At 65.2% G+C, this 6,681-nt stretch overlaps 1 long non-coding RNA gene across 1 annotated transcript; it reads left to right on the top strand.

Moving 5' to 3' along the window:
• Positions 1-363: 363 nt before the first annotated feature.
• On the top strand, positions 364-4,357 carry LOC147598061 (uncharacterized). The gene is made up of 3 exons (XR_015260913.1): positions 364-1,469; positions 1,993-2,264; positions 2,767-4,357. It is a non-coding gene; the product is annotated as an uncharacterized LOC147598061 (long non-coding RNA).
• The last annotated feature ends 2,324 nt before the right edge of the window (positions 4,358-6,681 follow it).

Below are 6,681 nucleotides of genomic sequence, written 5' to 3'. Positions count from 1 at the left end.
GCGCGGCGCGCCGGGCCCCGGTAGCGGCGGGGAGGGGGAGGAGGAGGAGGAGGAGGAGGAGGAGGCGGGGGCGGGGGCGGCGGCGGCGCGCGCGGCTCGGGCACTCGCTGCGTGCGCGGGGCGGGCTGACAGCACCGGGCACGGCGGGGGGGGGGGAGTGCGTGGGTGGGTGCCCCCCGCCCCACCCGGCCACCGCTGCACCGCCCCCGGAGCGGGGTGAGGGGGGGAAGGTGACCCCCGGGATGCTGCAATGAAGGGAGGGCGTTTGGGGGGGGGTGGGAGGCGGACAGGCGTGGATGTGGGGTGCACAGGCACGCGGGTGTTGTGGTTCGTGTGTGGAGCGCAGGTCACACGCGTGTGCAGGCGTGTGGATGGCGTGTGCTTGCAAACCAGCGTGTGCGTGGCTGGGTCGTACATGCGTGCACACAAGCGGTCCGTCCGCGCGTGCTGGTGCGTGGGCAGCGCACGCGTGCACACGCGCAGGTGCCGGGGCGCACACACATGTGGTCCCTGCCAGCAGCCGTGTGGCACACGCGTGCAGGCCTTTGCGTGGCGTGTTTTGACAGCAGGTTGGGCTGTGGGGAGACCAGGAGCATCAGCACAGGGTGAGAAATGGGGCTGGCACACCCCGTGTTCGCACAAACATGGCACAAGCGTGTGCAACACGGAGGATGTCAGACTCCAAGCACCACGGTGGTGTTTGAGGGGTGCAGAGCTGCAGTTTCACGTATGAAGGCCACGCATGGATGCGATAAACCTGAGCATCTCGGTGCTCCGTGGGCAACCGAGAGCAGCCGGCGCAGAGGCCCCACTGCAGCCCGGATCCTGCCCGGGGCCGAGCCCACGGGGAGCATGGGGAGCTCCGGCTCGGAGGGGCCGGGGCATCACCGCCGCTGAGCCCCAGCCCCGCAGCAAGGATGCGACACGGAAATGCAGCTGAAAATGCAGCGTGGTCCCACCTCCGCTGGCCCCATTCCGCCCGGCGCTCAGCCCCGGCGGTGCACAGCTCTCCAGGCGGCCCCTCGCAGCCCCCGTCCGGGGCCGGGCACCACAGAGGCAGAGGATGGGTAGCAGGAGGCACCGCCAGGACCCCTGCTCAGCACCCTGCGGATCTGCAGCTCAGCTCCAGCCCGGCACCGCTGGAAGCGTGGGGTCATATCCACCCGAGAGCTTTGTACCATTCAGCTCCCTCCGTCCCCGGCGTTCCCTTTTCCCAGTTCTCCCCTGCCGCCAGCTGGTGACCGACCTGGCGTCCCCAGACAGACACTCGTCCCCTCTGGGTCAAGGCTGAGCGCAAGCACACCAGTTTCTCCTGCTGTTCTTTATCCCAGGGAGAAAAGCATCATTAGCTCAGACACAACCGGAGGATATTCCAGCGCCCGTCTCTGTAAATCGAGATCACCGCAGCTCAGCAGAAGGGCCGTCCCAAACCCACCGCGCTCGGGGTCACACTCTCTGCTTCCCGCGAGGTATTTGCTCCCACAGCCGCATCGGTCTGCACGCTTGATAGGCTCCCAAATTTCCAAATGTGTCGCTTGCCGCCAGCTACCACTGCCCTGCGAGCCACGCAGATGGGATGCGGGGTGGGATGCGGGTTGGGATGCGGGGTGGGATGCCCGTGGACTCTGCCCCAGCCGTGGTGCCAGCTGCGGCACAGCCCAACCGGCATCGCTCTCTCCTGCAAGAACCCTGTGCCACCAGGCCCGGCCCGTGGCCGTACGCGTAACATCACCCCATGCCTGCTGCCGTCCTTTCGGTGAGGGGGCATTTCCAGCCTACACATCACCCCCCTGGCCCGCACTCCCCGGCCAAAACTCGCCTCTGCCCCAGCTGGGACGTGCCTGCGGCACAGAGGGGCTGGAGGGCTCCGGTGCTGGGGGGGCCCGAGCTGCGGAAGCCGGCAGCACCCACTGTTACCAGGACAACTGGGTGCTCTTCGTGGCTGCTTGAGCTGCTGCATCCCCGCTCTTATTTCCCCTTGGTTTGGCGCAGAAATTGGGGACAGGGGAGAATCAGCGAGGTGGCAGCTACTCCGCGTGCGGCCCCTGGGCGAGGATTCGGGGAAGAGAGCTGGTCCAGCTCCCGGCCCGGCACGGATGTGGGGATGCTGCAACCAGCCCCCAGGTTCCCGCGGACTGTGACGGGCCCAATCCCCAGGGCTCGTCGCCCCCGAGCAGGAGCGGCTTTTCAGACAGTTTTAGCAGGAACATCTCGGCTGGAACCGCGGGGCGAGGTGGGAGCAGAAGGCAGCCCGCGAGGAGCCGGTGAGTGCAGCCGCCTGTCTGAACCGCTTCCCGTAAACTTCGTTGCAAATTGCTCCAGTGGAAAAACAAAAAAAAAAAAAAACGCAAAACCCAGAGATGATCAGGAAAGGCTTGTTTGCCAGATAATCCACTCCAATGGGAGAAGGTAATAAGTGCCGGCGGAGGAGCCCTCGCCGGTCGCTTGGTGCCCATCGCGGCGACGGAGCCGCTGGCCTCACTCCGGCTGCCCGTGGGCGCTGCTCACCGCCGCGGTGCCGTGCCGTGCCGGGTTCTGCGGGTGGTGGCAGGGAGAAAAGCAAAGGAAAAGGAGCGAGGGCAGCCCATGCCATGAGCGGAAGAGGAAGGATGTGAAAATGCTCTGAAATAAATTTCGCTTTGGGGTTTGTCCTGGCGAGGAGCGCTGCCGCCACCGCACAGCCGACAGCTGATCCCAAGCGGCTCCCAGGCTGTTGTTCCCAGGAAGAGGGGTTCCAGCTCAGCATCTTCACTTTGATTTTTCCAGGCACTTTGTGCACTGAGGGATGGGCCGGGGCTGACCTCTATCCATCTGCGCCAACACAGAGATGGTGCCTTGGCACTAGGCAGGGCAGCACGAAGGACGCGAGGTGCTGGGCCAGGCGCTCTGGGGAGAAACTGGGAGAAACTGGGAGGGTTTCTGCTGGGTGAGGGTGCGGAGGCTGCATCCTGGACCTGTGGGATCGAGGGACGAGCATCGGTGGGGAGCCAGCAAGTGGGACACCCACGGGGTTTTCACGTCCAGGTCTCTGGAGCACCCCTGCTCCATCCCAGGGCTTCCGCAAGGATAAATCCCTGCGGATCCCAATGTGCTGGGAGATCCTCCCCGAGCCGAAGCAGCCTGGCAAGGAGCAAGCTCCCGCCTAGCCCTGCCCATTCCCACCCCGCAGCCGCCGGAGCCATTTCACCGTCAAAACCGGCAGCAGTAGCCGGATCGCGCCTGCACGCGAGCAACCGCTCAAGAGCGAGCGACTTTGCATAAATATTCATCTCGATTAATATACATGAGGGCTGCGGAGAGCCCGGCTGAAGCTGGCGGCGCGGGTGTCATCTCGGCCGCTCCGTTTGGCGGGAGCGCGGCCTTCAGCGCCGACACCTGATGGGCTTTCGCAGCCGGAAAACCCAGAGGCTGGATGCTGGGAAGCCACTCAGCTGCATCCCTCGTCCCTTCTCAGCAAGGCGGGTGGCATCTCCGGTCGGAGATGGAGCCACTGGAGCCCCAGTGCCTCCCAGTAAGCTGTGAACTGGGATGCAGGGGAGATGAGGACAACACTGGGCAGCACCCGAGGGAAGCTGCCCCGGTCGCTGTGAGCTCGGCACCCTCCCGTGACGCGCAGGGATGGCAGTCGGACCCCGCTGCAGCGTGGCGGCATTGAGGCCACCGTGCCAGCGCTCCCCCATCCTCGGGGCGTGCAGGGAGAGGGATTCGTATCTTTTCAGCTCCCACCATGGGGAAACGGAGGCAAAAGGCCAGCCCCAGGGCCGCCGGCGGGGCGGTGGCAGAGGCAGCAGCTCGGTCCCAGCCCCGCGGGAGCCGCAGCGCGGTGATGCCGGAGCTGGCAGGGCCAGGTTACGCGTGGCTCCTCCGGGACCCTGCCTTTGTCACTCCGCCAGCAACCCGGGGCATAAACAAGTGCCTGACATTTCCGCACCGCCGCCAGGCCCCTCGGATAAAAGCAGAACATAATTAGCAAATTAATCAGCAGACAACAGCCGGGGATCTAACGCTGCCGAGCTGTCACGAGCTCCGCACGGAGCTGACCCTGGGCACGTTCGGGGCCAGGCTGGCCGCGGTCCCCGTGTCCCCCGCCACCGCGTCCCCCCCGCCCTCGCACCCGAGGCGGCGGGCAGGGCAGGAGGGGCGGCTGGCGTTTCGCGCCCCGTCAGGAGCCTGGGAATAAAACCTTCAAAGGGCAGCACCTTCCCGCGCTCACCCGGACGCTCGACAAGCGTGAACCGCAGCAAATTTGCATTCAGCTTATTAGACGCCCTGCAAATACTGCGAACCGCGTTCAAACACATTTCGGTGATAAAATGATATTGACTCTGAGTAATTAAAAACCATTTCCATATTCAAATATGGCTGATTGAGGAGAAATGGCTTCCTTTTAATTGCCTGGAGGGGAATTATCAACTTTTGGAGCGTGCAGCCCGGTGAATGCGACTTCACTTGGCAGCCTGCGAAAGGCCCGTGGAGGAGGAGGAGGGGAGGAGGAGGAGAAGAGGAGGAGGAAGAGGAGGTGTAGGAAGAGGGGGAGGAGGAGGAGGGCTGGCACGAAGGCAGCGCGCAGGGCGAAGGTGCCACCCTGCTGCCCACGAAAAGCTCTTCCCTCGTGCTCCCGATGCCTCCACTCGACCCTGATGCGCTGCTGTCCTTCCTCCCCGCTAGCCCACAGGGTCTTCCCAGGAAAACGTGTCCTCCCCACGCCCGGGGCGGCTGGGTTCCAGGCTGTGCCGGGCTGGGGGCTCTGGCTAAACCCGAATTCGCCATCACTCGGGCTGGGATGCTCTGGGCGAGCTTTGAGCAGCCCCCATCTTGCACAAGCCCGTGGCAGCGGGAAGGGCAGGGACACGGCCCAGGGCCGCTGACAGCCCCGCGGCGCTGGTGACAGCCCCTCACCGCCCCACCTGGGTTGTTTGCAAGCATCAGGGGAGTGCCCAAAGGCTGCGTTTCGTCACCAAAATCCCCTCTCCAAACCCCACCGCTGCAGCCGAGCTGCCACCGGCGCAGCCCCTCTTGCACCCCCGGCCGCCCGGGTGCCACCACGCTGTCACCGTCACCCCGTGTCCCCGGAACGCCAGCTGGGATGGCGAGGCTCCCTGGGTGCAGAGCTCTTTGGGCCACGTTTCGGAGCCCCTCCAGCACTCCCTGCACGATTTTGGGCTCCGCTCGGTTTCCTATGGAAACCAGGCTGCTGCTCGGCTCAGCCTCCGCACGCGTGGGCGTGCACGGGGGACGTGGGCGTGCACGGGGGACGTGGGCGCCCCACACCCTCCGTTTCCGCTCCCAGCTCTCGCTAGCGTGGCAGCCCATGGTGCAGAGCATGCGTCCAAAACGCCCAAGGCATTTGGGAGCAGAGCACCCACCCCCCTAGAAGGGGTCCCTGGGGACGATGCGGGTCCCACACCATGAGGATGCTCCGTGCCGCCCTGTCACATCCAGCACTCAGGGCCTGTCCAGGGGTGCTAAGCACCCCGCAGAATTGGGTCTGGCCTCCTCGGAGCTCTGCGTGCGGTGCGAGGAGGGCTCAGCTGTCCCCACATCCCGGCGGCAAGCGTCCCGCTCCTCGGCAGCACGGCCGTTTCCATGCTCCATTGCCCTTTGAACGGATTCGGAAGTGCACTCGCTTTGCTCTCATCGATCCCCTCTCGCCCGGAGCTGCCGCTCACTCCGCGGGGATGGACCATAGCGCTGCAAAGCCCTGCGCCCCGTGTCCCCAGCTACACGGGACGTGTAGGACCCCTGCCTCGTGCAGGCACCCGACGCCAGGCATGGATGTGCAGCACCTCGGGGTGCATCCAGAGCCCGGTGCTGGGCCAGGGAGGCTGCGGTGGGAGAAGGGACGAGGGGAAGATGAGCGCTGCAACCCCCTAAGGACAGCCCTGCTCCGACGGAGCCGCTCCCCCCGGCCCCACACACCTCCTGCTCCTCTGAGCAAACTTTCAGGTTTGGGAAGGGCAGAGGGGCCACCACCGTTAGCATCACCCCGCAGCCTCGGTAAAAAACGCGCCTAAATGGATCGTTATCCGCAGGCAACGTGTCCTGGCGTCAGCAGGCGAGCTGCTCCGTCCCGGATCAGAGGCGAAGGAAGAGGCAGGAGAAGTCTCCTCCAGGAGCGAGCCGGGCAGCGTGGCCTCTGCGCGGGCTTCACACCGGGAAGGGGCACGAGGCCACCGGGGTGGTGTGGGGAGCGGATCAAAGACAATGCATCAAAGCTTCCAGGCTGGCCCACGATCGGTCATTAAGCTCATGCTGATGAGTTTTCCAGCCATGGTTGCTGCGATGAACCCAAGGAAGGTCCTTCCCTCCCCGGCATCGCTTCACAGGGCACAAGTCCAGCTCGCGGACGGGGTGCAAGTGGTCCCGGGAAGCTTTTGGAGGTGTTCTTTTTTTTAATAACCCAGAGCCAAAGGCACTAAACGTGCTTGAAAAGCATCAGGGAGAGCCCAGTGCGCTCCCTTAGCTCCAGGAACTGGGGTTTACAGGGACACCGGTCCTGTGAACGGGGATAAAGCCAGGCTGGTGGGTACCACAGGGCGCTCCGGTTCCTCCTGATCCCCTCCATCCCGCGGGGTCGCGGTCCCGCATCCCCCCTCCGGGTGTCCCATCCCACCCCAGCAGCACCGTGGCGGGAGCAGGGTCACGCCCGCAGGACCCCCCGGCACCGGGGCTGTCTCGCCC

This window comes from Chlamydotis macqueenii, chromosome 22 (genome assembly GCF_036417535.1).
Source record: "Chlamydotis macqueenii isolate bChlMac1 chromosome 22, bChlMac1.mat, whole genome shotgun sequence".
NCBI classification, from domain to species: domain Eukaryota; kingdom Metazoa; phylum Chordata; class Aves; order Otidiformes; family Otididae; genus Chlamydotis; species Chlamydotis macqueenii.
This window is presented reverse-complemented; position numbering and strand designations above follow the sequence as displayed.